A 17,166-nucleotide genomic window follows, 5' to 3' on the forward strand; every position below is an offset into this window, starting at 1 on the left:
CTTTTAACTTTTGTTTACCGTGGAAGGTTTTAATTTCATCTTCCATCCTGAAGCTTAATTTCGCTGGATACACAATTCTTGGTTGGAACCCATTTTCTTTCAGTGTTTGAAATATGTTATTCCAGGATCTTCTAGCTTTCAGAGTCTGTGTTGAAAGATCAGCTGTTATCTTGATTGGTTTACCCCTAAATGTAATCTGCTTCCTTTCTCTTGTAGCTTTTAAAATTCTCTCCTTATTCTGTATGTTGGGCATCTTCATTATAATGTGTCTAGGTGTGGATCTCTTATGATTTTGCACATTCGGCGTCCTGTAGGCTTCTAGGATTTGGGATTCTGTCTCATTCTTCAAGTCTGGGCGCTGGTGAAGGCTCTGCTCTGCCCCTACTCCAATTGGGGTGACATGTCTACCATACCGGCAGGCCGCTGGGCCTGTTCTGCCGGTCGGTCGCAGGTCTGCCTACCTTGCAGGCACGGGTAGTGGCTCTGCTCTGCCCCTCCTCCAATTGGTGTAAAAATATGGAACGCTTCACGAATTTGCGTGTCATCCTTGTGCAGGGGCCATGCTCATCTTCTCTGTATCGTTCCAATTTTAGTATATGTGCTGCCGAAGCGAGCACAAGATATAATTATTTTAATATAATCTGAACATCGAATTTCCACTTATCATCATTGATAAATTACCCACACACGTAACACAGACATATATGTGGATCACTCACTTAAAAAAAAAATCTTTGACAATTAATCTTAATTGTTCTTCTGTTTATTTTTTTAAAATTTATGTCAAGCTATAATTACTTTTTATAAATGACATTTCTATTTAAAAAAAAATATATGTTGTGTTAAAATGACTTGTAAAAATGTATCTAAAAATCAATTAGAGGGCTGGGGATGTAGCTTAAGTGGTAGCGCACTCGCCTGGCATGCATGTGGCCCGGGTTTGATGGTCAGCACCACATACAAACAAAGATGTTGTGTCAGCCGAAAACTAAAAAATAAATATTAAAAAAAAAAATTCTCTCTCTCTTTCTCTGTCTCTTAAAAAAAATCAATTAGAATTCTCCATCTAATAATTTAATAATTAGATTTCCCTAAAGTATTTGTATTTGTTCTCCTATTCTGTATATTTGTTTATTTTTAATTTGAAAGTGAGTTATTCAAAGTTAGATCTCCAGGTCTCCATGTGCTTCTTCAGTATATATCAGATGTTCATGGACATTTGAATTTCTGTGTTTGCCAGTTCTCCATCCATCAACTTAGTTTTGGATATTTCTCCCCTAAAGTATTTGGCCCCATTGCTTTGGGCCTGTTGTAAGTCAGCACATCAGGATGGGGAGTGTGTGCTGCTCACTTTATGGTGAGAAGTGAAAAAGAGAGAGGAAGCAGTCTAAGTCTCAATATTTTCTTGAAGGTCGTAATCTGTGTGATCAGAAGACCTTGCAATAGGACAGACTCTTAAAGGATTCATGACCTCCCAAAAACTCCACAATGAGAACCAAGCCTTTCCACATAGATCTTTGGGGGATGCTTAAGATGCAAATTATAACAAGTTCTATTAAATTCATTCAAGAAATCAACAAGGTCATGGAACTAACTTATTTTAAGAAAGGCAATTATCATTCAACAAACCTGCAAAGTGCAAGTCTTTTTCAAATTCCTGAGTGCACAAACTATTTTTTTCTTTAGTTTTTCATTTTTAAGACAAATTCTTTGAGTTATAGTTGATACACAAAACCTGGCAACTATTTAAGGCATACGATTTCATAAGTTTGGGTATATACAAATCTAAAAAGCTATTGTCACATCTCAAAAGATAATATATATATATATATATATATATATATATATATATATATATATATATATATATATATCCATCACTTCAAAGAGTATTGGGAAGCTTGTTTATTACTAAACTCATTCTTCGTATGCATCTCAGTATTTTTCCAGTGAAAATATGAAAACCCATCTCTCTTCTTTCATTGCAGCCCCATATTTGCATATACGTAGGTTTCCTTTATATCTTATTTTTAAAAGTACTTATTCAATGCTTTAAAGTTTGTTTTGGCATATTTTGAAGTACGCCTACATTTTATTTCAGGAATTCTATCCAGTCTATTAACTGCACACAGGTACTAATAGCTGTAGATCCACCACTCTCAAGAGAAGATTTAAAAATTCAATGATTAGAAGCTTTTCAGTTTGAATTCATCCCATTTATTGATTCTTGATCTTACTTCCTGTTTTTAAGGAGTCTTGTTAAGGAAGTCAGATCCTAAGCTGATATGGTGAAGATTTAGGCCTACTTTTTTTTTCTATTAGGCGCAGGGTTTCTGGTCTAGTGTCTAAGCCTTTGATTTACTTTGAGTTGAGTTTCATGCAGAATGAGAGATAGGTTTTAATTTTATTTTTTTACATGTCAGCAAAGGAACCAATCAATAATATTGAATACAGAATGAGAGAAAATATTTACCACATGCACCTAGATAGAGCATTAATCTCTAGCACATATAAAGAGCTAAAAAAAAAATACAATCGATCATCAAATACATGAAAAAATGTTCAACATCTTTAGCAATTAGAGAAATGCAAATCAAAACTAAGATTCTATCTCACTCCAGTAAGAATGGCAATTATCAAGAATACAAACAACAATAAATGTTGGTGAGGATGTGGGGAAAAAGATAAACTCATATATTGTTGGAGGGAATGCGAATTGTTGCAACCATTATGGAAACACTATGGAGATTCCTCAGAAAATTCGGAATGGAACCGCCATTTGACCCAGCTCTCCCACTTCTTGATTTATACCCAAAGGACTTAAAATCAGCATATTACAATGATGCAGCCACATCAATGGTTATAGTAGCTCAACTAACAATAGTTAAACTATGAAAGTAACTAGGTGCCATTCAACAGATGAATAAATGAAAATATATATATATATATATATATATATATATATATATATATATATATATATATACACATATATACACACACATAAATACACACACAGACATATATGCATATATTATGATGAAATATTACTCAGCCTAAAGAATGAAATTATGGCATCTGCCAGTAAATAAATGGAGCTGGAGAATATCATGCTAAGTAAAATATTCCAATCCTGAAAAACCAAAAGCCAAATATTTTCTCTAATATACAGATGTTAATTCACAATAAGTTTTGGGGGTCTTGGAAAGAATAGAGTTATTTTAGATAGAGGAGAATAAAGGAAGGGAAGGGGGTATGGATGTAGGAAAGATAGTAGAATGAAACAGACATTATTACCCTTTGTACATATATACCTATATAATGGGTGGGATTCTACATCATGTATAACCAGAATGAGATATTATACTCCATTATATATAACAAAGTGCATTCTACTGTCACATATAATTAAACCAAATTTAAAATTTAATGAAAAACATTCAGTGATCATCTGTGTTTGTACTGTCTTTATTTCACCTCATATTTTGTCACATGTAGTCAGAAGAGTTCATTTGGATAATAAATGTTTTATTTTGTGGTGAATTGATGTGTAGCAGCATTGAAAATTTCAATAGGTTAGGAAAATAAGCAATTTTGTCACAGTGTGTGACATTTTATATTTAGTTCGTTTTTTTTTTTTTTTGAGAGAGAGAGAGAGAATTGTTTAATATTTATTTTTTTAGGTTTTAGTGGACACAACATTTTTATTTTATTTGCATGTGGTGCTGAGGATCGAACCCAGCTCCCTGTGCATGCCAGGCAAGCGCGCTACCGCTTGAGCCATATCCCCAGCCCTTACATTTAGTTCTTGATTATAATAGTTTTAAAACAATTTCTTGAGCTTGATATTAAAACATAATTGATCTCATAATAGCATAACATTTCTTAATTTGTACTTAAAAAACTGAAGTTAGTTTAACTTATTTACTTTTCTTTGGTTTGGTGTGAGATTTGTTTTAGTATGGATGCTTCATTTTATTACTTTATGATCTACATAAGGCCCTTAGCCTGAGAAAGATAAATATACTGAATGTGAACTAAATGTGATATTATCATTACAAATAAGAGCTGTTAATATAAGAGATTAGAAGGATAAAAATATTTTCTATCAATTTTCATTGAATTCAATAACAAATTTTGTTAAATAATAAATTTTATGCTATGTAACATTTAAAATTTTGAAAAAAATGTGTAAAGTTCTTATAAATTATCAGATCAAATCATTTGACAATGTTTATTTTTATCAAGAGGCACTAATTGGCGGTTTGAGAAATTAAGTAGCTAGTCCTAATGGAATCATGAGCAAGAATTTGATAAATCTTTTAATACCCAATGTATGTACAATTATATTCTACAGGGAAATATCCATTACTAAATACTGCTGCTAATATTATTATTAAAACCATGAATCATACATACATTCTTTACAGAGATGTTTTCAAAAATTAGAACTGGTTTATCTTAAAGGAAACAAGAAATTTTACATGCAAGAAAAATGAAGAACTTTGCTATCTAAATTTTATCTAAAGGAATAATCACATTTTCTGGGTATTTCAAAGAAAAAGATGAGATTCTGTGAGACCCCAGAAGAATGTTTTTTTGTGTGCAGGTCCTGTGCATAAAATACGTTGTTCCTAAATAAAATATTACTTGATGTATATATTTGAGAGAGGGAACTATACAAATATACAAATATTGCCCAAAATATCATCACAAAGGTCACACAATTTTAAATGTTTTTTAAAATAATTTTGGATATTTTATCACTATCAAAATTTATAACCATTAGTATTTCAAAATTGTGGCTTGTCTGCTCAGTTTGGAAACTCTGTATTATTTATGACTTTATTTATATAAAAAGCATCTTAACACAGATAACTGATAAATTCTTCCAAAAGGTATTATAAATATCATGTAGGCATTCTGAATATACACTATTATCTTGAGTGAACTATTCCCTATTATTATTTAATTATTTACTGATTCATCTATTTTATGGTACTGGAGATCAAACCTAGGGCCTCACACAGGACAGGCAAGGACCTTACCACTGAGTTACATCCCCAGTGCCTCACCAGGATTTTGACTGGAGTTTCAGAAATTAATGTTTGTTGTAAATGGATATTTTTTAACACTGAATAGGAAGATTACACAAAAAATGTAGAATATCTTTGAAGTACATCAATTGTAATGCTATAAATATATGTATATCTTGCTTTGACTTTACTAGAGCGTTCTATATAGAAATTAATACATGTTAGGTCTAGAAAATTCTTGTGAAATAGGTGATTATATTATAAAACTAGAAATACCCTTAGATTAGTTAAAAGATTTTTGTGGGGCTGGGCATGTAGTTCAGTGGTAGAGTTGCATGTCTCCATCTGTAAATTAAAGAACTCACAAGTTGTAAACTCATAATGCCTGTGTTTTAAAAAAATAAATTGTTCACGAAACATTTTATGGGTTGTGCTAAACTACAATGAAAATGTTTTTATTTTTATTTTTTTAAAGAGAGAGAGGAGAGAGAGAGAAAGAGAGAGAGAGAGAGAGAGAGAGAGAGAGAGAGAGAGAGAGAGAGAGAATTTTTTTAATATTTATTTTTCGGTGGACACAACATCTTTATTTTATTTTTATGTGGTGCTGAGGATGGAACCCAGCGCCCCACGCATGCCAGGCAAGCACAGTTACCGCTTGAGCCATATCCCCAGCCCCTGAAAATGTTTTACTAGGATAAATAATAAAAATAAAAGAATAAATAAAAAGAAATGAAAAATCAAAATCCAGAATGAGCAAACAAAATCAAATAGGAAGACATTGCATAAATCAACATCAATAACTTTTTAAATTTTTTTCTCAGATTTTTATCTTTACCTATCTAGAATACAGGGTTTTCATAAGGATCCTATGATCATTTTGTTTTGAAATCAAATGGAATAAAATTTCTGAGGATAAACAATATATTTTTAATTTTTTTTACTAAAAAGGATGCATTGAAATGATACTGAAATTATTCTATGAAATAGAATCACTACAGCATTCACAAAGAAACAAAATATTAGTGAAGCTTTTTTTGGCAGCAAGATTAAAAATGCAAATGTATTATTTTCCTTCATTAATAGTGGGGTTTTTTTCAATTTTTTTCCTATTACACAAATAACCCGATATTCAGAGGACCTAATAATGTAATGTGAAAATAAAGACAAAAAACATGTATCACATCCACATATTTGGGTTAGTAGTTTTTAGATTCTACTGATAGGTAGCAGGAATAGAAAAAAAAATCAGGAAAAAAAATATAGGCTGATTTGGTTACAATAACAGGAAAATTAAATATGATAAAAGTGAAAATCAGACAAATAGCAGCACTGGGAACTTCACAGAGGCGGTCACCTGTGTTTTATTTCTACACTAGCCAAAGGCCGAGCACATGGGTAAAACACGTTTATTGAATGAATGGAGGAGTAAAAAGATAAGGAACACTGTCAGAGCTTGTCTGATGCAAACAATGAGATAAAACTCAGCAGAACAAAGGACATACAAAATTTAGAGCCAAAGGTGAACCTAGGTAATAATGAATCAAAGATACTAAAGTTGGCCTGAACAAAAGTAGGCTGTGTGGACTGTCATTATTGGATTATTTCACTTATTTAAAGACATATTTTTTCCCATGTCACATTCATTCCTAGTTATTCCAAATCAAATCAATTCCAGTTTATCTGCAATTCACAAAATAGTTTTGTGGGCACAGTCTGGATAGGGGAAAGAATAGACACATTGAAAAATATTTGCATTCAAGAATTAAATATAATGACCCAGGTTGACTATCTCCGTTTGTGGTCCCAGGGAAATAAAAATCATTCACTGTGTTTAACCCAATGAAATATTAGGTCTGAGGCATCCCCCATGCAGTGACAACTTCAAAAGATTTTCTGGAGAACTTACACATTTCCTGTGGCATTTCTAGAGGTGAGTAGGTCTAGCAAACAGAACCAACCACTTGCCATCTTAACATCTTTGAGTTAAGAATTCTTTTCTGTTATAGAAAGATTACAAAAGTCTGCACATCATAGTCTACTCAAGGGGACAGAAAACTATTGTCTGGAACACAGAAGTATGCTTACTCTCAGGTTACAAAGAATGAAACCCAGAGGGCAAACTTGAAAGCCAAACTTCAGTGACTGTCACATCTGGGAATAGCGTTTGAGATTTTCTTTGCTAAAGAGGGTGTAACTCAGTGACCCTTCTTTTTTCTCCCCTCTGTGCTCTGCTTTCTTGTAGATCACTGTTGAATCACCTCAGTGTTCACAGCAGTTGGGCAGGAAGCAGAATGTCAGGGTTCAGCACTTTAAAACCTCTGAGGTTGTTTTTGCATTCTTCTTAGTCCTCTGCTGAGGTGCTAGCCAGGTCCAATATAGATGTAGTGACACAGTAAGAAGTAAAATGTCAGTGCTCATAACTTGGGCTGGGAGTTTCTTCATCCATCATGTGAGTTCTTTAAGGGCAGGGCTTGCTTGCCCATTCCCTAGGTATTCCTTACTCCTAGAACAACAGTGCATACTACACACTACACACCAAGAGGTGCTTGTTGAAAGGAGGAGAGTAGGTAGATGCTCTTTACTCATATCCACCCTCAGTGATAAAGCAGTGGGCTTGTTCTTTCTTCAGTCTTTCTATCCTGCAGTTCCTCTACCGTGTCATTGCTCATCTATCTCTGTATTTATTCTCCTGTTCTTAGAAGAAAAAAAAAACAATTAGCAGTTGATCTCCTTGATGATTTATACATCATGTGGTAGAACACTGACCTGCTTAGGGTACAAGCTATCATTGCAATCCAAATACTTACCACAGAGCCTAATACAGAGATGGTGCTCACAAATACTGAGATGAAAGTCAAATGTATAGAATGTACACCTACGATATATTACCCAAGGCAATTCACAAATTTGGCTACCAGTAGTTGCAACTCAGTGTTTGCAAAGAAATATGTGTGCTAGGTACCAAAGGCAATATATATTAACATGTAAGAAATGATCAACACTCTGAAAACAGAATGAGTCTTATCCAAATGGATAAGACAATCAGATAAGTGAGTCTAGGAGGCTCTGTATTTGAACACACCCAGAATGTGGTTGAGGAACACAGGGAAAAATCAGAATAGAAATTCAAAGATAGACTGAACACATTTGGGCTAGGAAAGACAAGGACTCTTGATGGGAAAGGAGATGATATGTCTTGGCTTGAGAGAGTGCATGCATGTGCTGAGGAAGAGCATGGCATCAGGACTGGTTACTTTAGTGCCACACTGTTTCTAGTTCACTATGCCCCAGGCTCACTCCTTTTTTCCAGTTACTCAAATGAACCACATCTTTTTTCTTACCCGAGAACTGTTATTCTTCTTTGCCTAGAATGTTTTTCTTCCCTTCCATCTTCTTATTGCACCACCAGTTTCCTTTAAGTTCTCAGGCAAAATTTTATCTTTTAATAAAACTCCCTTCTGTCTCCTTTCACTTCTCATCTTCTAAAATCACCACCCTCACCCATTAGGACAGCTTCTCCTGTATTAACATTTCTTAGTATTTCATAAATCTTTCTCGGATATCTACCATGACTGTAATTAAATGAAGTAATTAATTTTTAATGTATTGTTTATGGTCTTAATTGTTTTATCACTGGACTGTTAGTTCCATGCTTGAAGAGGTTTTATCATTCAAATCATCAATTAGAATAATAATTTTCACATGACATGTATGCATTAAATTCTTATTAATTATTAAACAAGCAGGAGCTTTCTAAAGTAGGTCCAAATTTGAGCCCCATAATATCTGGGGTAAAATTTGATAGTTCACATTGGCAAGGCTTGAAACTTCTAGACACTGTGGATGGCTATATCAACCAAAACTGAACAGGCAGGAAGTCAAACAAGTTTCCTGATAACAACATATAAAACGTTATTGCTGTATTTATTTTAGACGATACTCAAGGATTCAACAGCATCCATCTTGAATGTTGAGCAAAGGTTTCAGTCTGCTGAATTCTCTAGTTCACTTCTTCCACCTGTGCCTAAAGAGTCAGTTCTGCCCTATGTCTCATCTCTATCATCTTTGTTCACCTAGCAAATTCAGTTCTCTATGACAAGTTTCATGTTTCCTCATGTCCAGTATAGTTATTCCACACTCCTTCTTTCAAGATACCCTTAACACATGCACTGCAGCCCTCAAAACACTTTATTATTTTCACTGGTCTTATCTCTCTTTTCTCTTGTTTTCACAATGTAGTTTCTATCTGCTTGCCTCAGTGACAATTGGATGTTATCAGAGGGCTCTACTTTCCATGTGTTATTTTAAAACAAAAGCCATTTAGTTTCTTAAATTCCACAGATTTAAGGGTTTAGAAATATAAACTGCCATCTTCAGAGTCCTTACCAGTTGTTTCCAATATTACTTTTCCACTTGCTTAAAACAAACAGAGCATAACACACAAAATCCTTCTACTCTGAAGTCCTGATCCCTCATTTCATTGCTGTTGAGCTCACTCCCTTTTGTTGTGGTCACCTACAAAGCTCCTTTATCCATTTCTCCCTGCTGAGGATTTGTCAACTGATTTTCTATCTTTCAATATCACAATGTTTCTTATCATCAGACTGATTCATTCTCCTTGTAGACAAATCATAGACTATATGAGCTTCAATAATTCATGTTGCATTAAAGTCAACAAAATTAATTCCCTTTCCTCTTCAATTATTTTCAGATCCATTTTTTAAAATTATTTTAATTTCAAAATACATTTATCATTGTTACATTCTGGAACATTTCAATTACTGTATTGTTGTACAATGTTAATATTACACTACAGATAATTTTGCAAACATATTCAGACAAATCTAGAATGAAATTCTCAAGTCCACCATTTTTGTCATGGTTTGAGTTGGAGCTTTTCAAAGCAGGGTGTCTAAATACCTATGCATACCAATGTTTTGTCTCCTCTGAGATCAGCCTGTTTGTTTTCTTCACTGTGTTCTAATGTGACAAAATGCTACTTCATATCTGATGTGTGCTTAAATAAAGTAAAGCCAATGAATCTATGAGGAAGACAAGCTCCAGTAAAATGGGAGAAATAGATTCACTTTATCAGAAGCAATATTGACTTTCTACAAAGCCATGAGTTGACACTTGCTTTTTTTATATGTAAAATATTTAAACAATCCATCCAAGGGATTACCTATATCATAGGATGCTGTTTCAAATATGTCTCCATATTAGTGACATAAACTATGAGAATTGTTTTAAGTACTAGGATTGAACATGGGAGCTCTTAACCAATAAGCCATATCTACATCCCTTTTTTATTTTTATTTTGAGACAGGACTTTGCTAATTGCTTAAGGCCTTGTTAAATTTCTGAGGCTGACTCTGAACTTGTGATCCTCCTGCCTCAGGTTCAGAAGCTACTGAGATTCCAGATGTGCGACATTGCATCCAGTGACTATGAGAAATTCAAACAAAAGTTTGCACAGTTTTATCCATCAAAGGTTTTAAATATATAAAAACAAAGGAGAAGAAAGAAAGTCAAAAAAAAAAGAAGAAAAGGAAAAGAAAAGAAGAAGAAGAAGAAGAGGAAGAGGAAGAAGAAGAAGAAGAAGAAGAAGAAGAAGAAGAAGAAACATGAAATTATGGCTAAATTTAGAAAAGGCTCCCAGTAATTTAATAGGGAACACTTAAGCAGGAGATTTATCAATTTAGCTTTATGTCATTCTGTGGAACTTCTCCTGTTCTCACACATACTACATATTCTACCAGATGAAGGGTAGATATTTCTGTGTTGCTGAAAATGTTCTGTGCTCTGTGATATAATAGAGCTTAGTTGTGCACATTTATTCAACATTTGAAAATTGTCTGATGTGATTGGAAAATTGAATTTTAAATTTTATTTAACTTTAATTTATTTGAATTTTAATATATATAGCTACTTGTATCATTTTGGACAGCATAATTGGAAAATGGTTTTTATTTTTTAGGTTTTAATGCTTATTACTCTCAGTTGTCAATCTTGAACTTGACCCTTTTATTATTTCTTTCCTACATCATGAACTTTATGTAATTTTCTTAAATATTTCCCAATATTTATCATATTTATGGGACATATTAAATTCTCAAAACTGTATATCAAATAAATATTTGAGTACAGAAAGTAAATATTACTACTTCTCCAATCATTGTGTGTGTGTGTCTGTGTGTGTTGCAGTAGGCTTGCATACTCTAGGCAAGTGCTCTACCACTGGTAAACATTCCCAGACTTATTTCTCCAATTCTTAAACATTTATTTATTTGCTCAAAGTTTAATTAATAGACCACATCAGCTGACCTGTGGGGAGCCCAGGCCCAGGGTAGGCACGGTCCACCCTGCTGACTGGCAGACCCATGCTGGAGCTCAGGTCACAGCTCAGCTCTGCTGCTCCCACCCATGTGGGAGTGCAGATCCAGATCCCCCTGCACTGGGAGCCCAGGACTAACCCACCTCCATCTTGGACACAGCAGCCATCTCCATAGCATTCACCATGCAGTAGCCTCCACCTAGCGACAAACAGTCAGGGCATAGAAGCAGCTCCATCTCAGAAAAGGCATCCTGACGCCAGTGTAAGGCTCACCCTTTTAGCCCCATCTCTGAAAGAGGTTGCATCCATCTTGGGACACCCCACTGCTATCAAAAGTTACCTCCATATTGCCTCCATTATTGCATCCATCTTGGGACACCCAACTTCTATTCTGAGTTACTTCCATTATTGCCACCACCTATAGTTGCAGAAGCATCCATTGTGGGACACGAGCAGGGTCTGGAAGCACAAGCTGAGGTACAGATAATCTGCACAGAAACTACAAGATTATAGGGTAGAAACTATACTACCTCAGATCCACATAGCAAGAAGGAAGCCACGTAGAAAACATGAAAAAAAAAGTGCCCCAGACAATTTAGGATATTACAATAACTGACTCCATGGACAGAGCAGTTGATGAAATATCAGAAAAGGAGTTCAGAATATACATAATTAAATGATCTTTGAATTAAAGAATGACCTAAATGAGCAAATACAGGCAAAAATTGATCATTTCAACAAAAATTGATGACACCAACAAAAAGAAAAGGGAGCAAATACATGCAACAAAAGACTACTTTAAGAGATTCTGAAAAAAAAAATCAGAAATCCTTGAAATGAAGGAAAGAATAAACCACATAAAAACACAATAGAAAGCATGACCAACAGACTAGATCCCTTGATAGACAGAATGTCAGATAATGAAGAAAGACTATATAATCTGGAAATTAAAGTTAAGCATACAGTGAAGATGTTACAAAAGCATAAACAGAACATCCAAGAATTCTGAGATAGCATCAAAAGACCAAATCTAAGAGTTACTGGGACAGAGGAAGGCACAGAGTTTCAAACCATAGGAATATACAATCTCTTCAATGAGATAATATCAGAACATTTTCCAAGCATGAAGAATGAATTGGAAAATCAAATACAAGAGGCTTACAAGGCACCAAATGTACAAAATTAAAACAGATCTACACCAAGTCATATTATAATGAAAATGTCTAGCATACAGGATAAGGAGAGAACCCTAAAAATCCTAAAGGCTGCAAGAGAGAGGAATCAGATCACATATAAGGGGAGACCAATTTGTATCAGCAGATTTTTCAACCTGGACCCTCAAAGCCAGGAGATTATGGAACAACATATACCAATCTCTGAAAGAAAATGGATGCCAACCAAGAATCTTATATGCAGAAAACTTAAGCTTCAGATTTGATGATGAAATAAAGACCTTTTATGATAAACAAAGGTTAAAGGAATTAACAGTGAGAAAGCCCTTACTACAGAGCTGCCTGAGCAAAATATTCCAGGGGGAGGAAATGAAAAACAGCAATGAAAATCAGCAAAGGGAGGAAGTACACTAAAGGAAAGGCCAATTGGAGGAGAAATCAAGTCAAGTTAAAAACCAAAATAAACCAAAATGCCCAGTAATACAAATAATATTTGCATTATCCACAGGCTGGAGGTGAAATGTGGGAAAAAATGTACCACTAACATGGACTATGTAAATAAGCAGGGGATACCATCCTCATATCAGGTAAAGGGGATGTCAAACCAAAGCTAATGAAAAAGGATAAAGAAGGACATTTCATACTGCTTAAGGGATTCATACATCAAAAAGATATAACAATTATGACTATCTATGCCCCAAACAATGGGGCGTCTATGTATGTCAAACAAACCCTTCTCAAATAAAAGAACCAAATGGAACACAACACAATAATACTGGGTGACATTTATATACCTCTCTCACTGGATAGAGAGTCTAAATAAAAACTAAACAAACAAACAAACAAAAACATAGAACTCAACAATACAATCAATAATTTGGACTTAACACATACATTGAGAATATTCCATCCAACAATAAGCAAATACACTTTCTTCACAGCAACATACAGAAATCAAACATACGATCCAGAATAGATTATATGTTAATCCACAAAGCAACTCTCAGCAAATACAAAACCTAGAGAAACTACTCTGCATTTTATCAGATTATAATGGAATAAAACTAGAAAATATAAAAATAAAAGCTACTCTAACACCTGAAGTCTAAAAAATGTGCTACTAAATGAAAATGGGCTGCAAAAGACATCAAGGAGGAGATTAAAAAAAAATTAGGGGCTGGGGATGTGGCTCAAGCGGTAAGGCGCTCGCCTGGCATGCACAAGGCACTGGGTTCGATCCTCAGCACCACATAAAAATAAAATAAAGATGTTGTGTCCACCGAAAACTGAAAAATAAATATTTAAAAAATTCTCTCTCTCTCTCTCTCTCTCTCTCTCTCTCTCTCTCTCTCTCTCTCTCTTCTCTCTCTCTCTCTCTCTCTCTTTTTAAAAAATTAGAAGTAAATAGGAACACTGATAAAATATATTGAAATCTCTGGGACACTATGAAGGCAGTACTAAGATGAAAGTTCATTGCATGGAGTTCATTCCTTAAAAGAAGAAAAAGTCAACAAATAAATGACCTAACATTACATCTCAAAGCCCTAAAAAAAGAAAAAAAACAACCAACAGCAAAAGTAGTAAAAAGACAGTAAATAAATAAAATCAGAGCTGAAATCAATGAAATTGAAATAAAAGAAACAATTAAAAAAATGGCAAAACAAAAAGTTGGGTCTTTGAAAAAATAAATGAAATTGACAAATCCTTAGCCATTCTAATGAAAAGAAGGAGGGAGAAAACTCAAATTACTAAAATTTGTGATGAAAAAGGGAATATCATGACAGAAATTAATGAAATACAGAAGACAATTAGGAACTATTTTGAAAATATATATTCCAGTAAAACAGAAAATCTTGAAGACATTGAGAAAGTTCTAAGGCATATGATCAACCCAAACTGAGTCAAGAGGATATACACAATTTAAATTGATCAATTTCAAGCAAGAAAATAGAAGATGCCATCAAAAGCCTACAAACCAAGACCAGATGGATGCACAGTTGAGTTCTACATGACCTACAAGGAAAAATTAATATCAGTATTCCTCAAATTATTCCATAAAATAGAAAAGGAAGGAACCCTTCCAAAGTGATTCTATGAAGCTGGTATCATTCTTATATGAAAACAAGGCAAAGACACACCAAGGAAAGAAAATTTCAGACCACTATCCCTGAGTAACATTAATGCAAAAATTCTCAATAAAATTCTGGCAAAATACATACAAAAATTTATTTAAAAACTAGTGCACCATGATTAAGTGGGTTTCACTCTAGGGATGCAAGATTGGTTCAACATACAGAAATCAATAAATATAATTCATCACATCAATAGACATAAAGATAAGAATCATACGATTATATCAATTATATCAGTTGAGACAAAGAAATCATTTGACAAAATGAGTAGAAGACACAGAGATAAGCCCACATAAATACAGTTATCTCATACTGACAAAGGCACCAAAAACATACATTGGAGAAAACATAGCCTCTTTAACAAATGGTGCTGGGAGAACTGGAAATCCATATGCAGCAAAATGAAAATAAAACCCTATCTCTCACCATGCACAAAACTCAACTCAAAGTGGATTAAGGACTTAGAAATTAGTCAAGGGACCCTGGCCCTAATAGAAGAAAATGTAGGCCCCATTCTTCATCATGTCCAAATTAGTTCCCAACTTCTTTAACAAGACTCTTAAAGCACAAGAAATAAAATCAAGAATTAATAAATGGGATGGACTCAAACTAAAAAGCTCCTTCTCAGCGAAAGAAACAATCAAAGAAAGAAACAGAGAGCCTACATTTTGGGAGCAAATTTTTGCCACACACACGTTAGATAGAGCACTAATCTCCAGGATATATAAAGAACCCAAAAAACTTAACATCAAAAAACCAAACAACCCAATCAATAAACGGGATAAGGAGCTCAACAGACACTTCTCAGAAGAAGATATATGTTTGATCAACAAATATATGAAAAATGTTCAACATCTCTAGTAATTAGAGAAATGCAAATTGAAACTAAGATTTCATCAGATGGCAGTTATCAAGAATACAGACAACAATAAATGTTGGTGAGGATGTAGAGGGAAAGGCACATTCATACATTGCTGGTGGGACTGCAAATTGGTGCAACCAATATGGAAAGCAGTATGGAGATTCCCTAGAAAACTTGGAGTAGAACCATCATCTGACCCAGCTATGCCACTCCTCAGTCTATACCCAGTGGACTTAAAATCAGCATGATATAGTAACACAGCCACATCACTGTTCATAGCAGCTGAATTCACAATACGTAAACTGTGAAAGCAACCTAGATGCCCTTCAGTAGATGAATGTATAAAGAATCTGTGGTATATATACATCATGGAATATTACTCAGTGTTAAAAGAGAATAAAATGTGACATTTGCCAGTAAATGGATGGAATTGGAGAATATCGTGCTAAGTGAAGTAAGCTAATCCCAAAACACCAAAGGTCAATGTTCTCTCTTATAAGTGGATTCTGATCCATAATGGAGAGTGAGGAGGCTTGGGAAAAAATGGAGGAAATTTGGGCAAAGGGGAAGGAGGTTGGGGAGCGTTCATGGGGGCAGGAAAAATGGACATGGAGATGGAATGAGATGGACATCATTACCCTAGATGCATGTATGGCTGCACATATAGTGTGACACTACATAGTGTACGACCAGAGAAATAAAAAGTTGTGCTGCAATTCTGTGCAATGAATCAAAATGCATAACTAGTTAAAATAAATAAATTAATAAAAATGTTTTATTAGTAATATTGATTGTATATTAAGGCTGTAGAAATCTTATTGTCTGTTTAGAAAAAAGAATACTGTTTTGTTGCATACATGCTTTTAAAAGATTATTCTGAAATTTTTATTAAAATACCCTTAGTCTGAAAAATTATTAAAATAATACATGAAATATTTTAAGGAAAACAGAAAATTTTGAAAGATATTATAATGCTTACTTATGAGAAATTGTTTTTATTTGTTCTAATGAATAACATTTTAGGGAATATAACTGCACAAAATTGGATAAATCGTAATCTGTGCTTCCATATGAATGTCACCCTTGAATTATCTAGCAATTCCATCCTAGGAGCGTATCCTAAAAAAATAATAAGAGAAAAGACTAAAATCATATTTACTTTAGCCATAATACCTAATAAATTATTGTAATCAACTTTTAGATAATGCAGATATAAGTTGTTATATCTCCATGTTGAAAGTTCATGCAATCATTACATTTAAAAGCATAGTGTGACAGTATATTTTATGCTTCAGCCTGACTGGGCTAGGGAATGCCCAGGTAATGGTAAAATATTCCTGAATGTGTCTGCAAGGATGTTCTTGAAAGAGTTTAACCTTTGAATTGGTAAGGTGAGTGAAGATCTACCCTCAACACAGTAGACAAGTCTCATGGGAGGCTCTGAGAGCTCTACTTTAGAAAAGAAGGGTTAGAAAATGGTGACTTCTCTTCTTCCTAAGCCATTATTTGTTAGAACTCCTGTTTCTTGGGTTTCAAATACTATAATGCTGGGATCTACTCCAGTTGCTGATCCATCCTTCTTGAACTTTCTAGAACCCAGAGTTACACCACAGTTACACCACACTCTGGT

The 17,166-nt window shown here is 34.1% G+C and overlaps 1 non-coding gene across 1 annotated transcript; it reads right to left on the bottom strand.

Annotated features, from left to right (window-relative positions):
* Positions 1-510: 510 nt before the first annotated feature.
* On the bottom strand, positions 511-617 carry LOC114082987 (U6 spliceosomal RNA). The gene has a single exon (XR_003580881.2). It is a non-coding gene; the product is annotated as a U6 spliceosomal RNA (small nuclear RNA).
* Between the last annotated feature and the right edge of the window lie 16,549 nt (positions 618-17,166).

The sequence above is a fragment of the Marmota flaviventris genome, chromosome 9 (assembly GCF_047511675.1).
Source record: "Marmota flaviventris isolate mMarFla1 chromosome 9, mMarFla1.hap1, whole genome shotgun sequence".
Taxonomy (NCBI): Eukaryota; Metazoa; Chordata; class Mammalia; order Rodentia; family Sciuridae; genus Marmota; species Marmota flaviventris.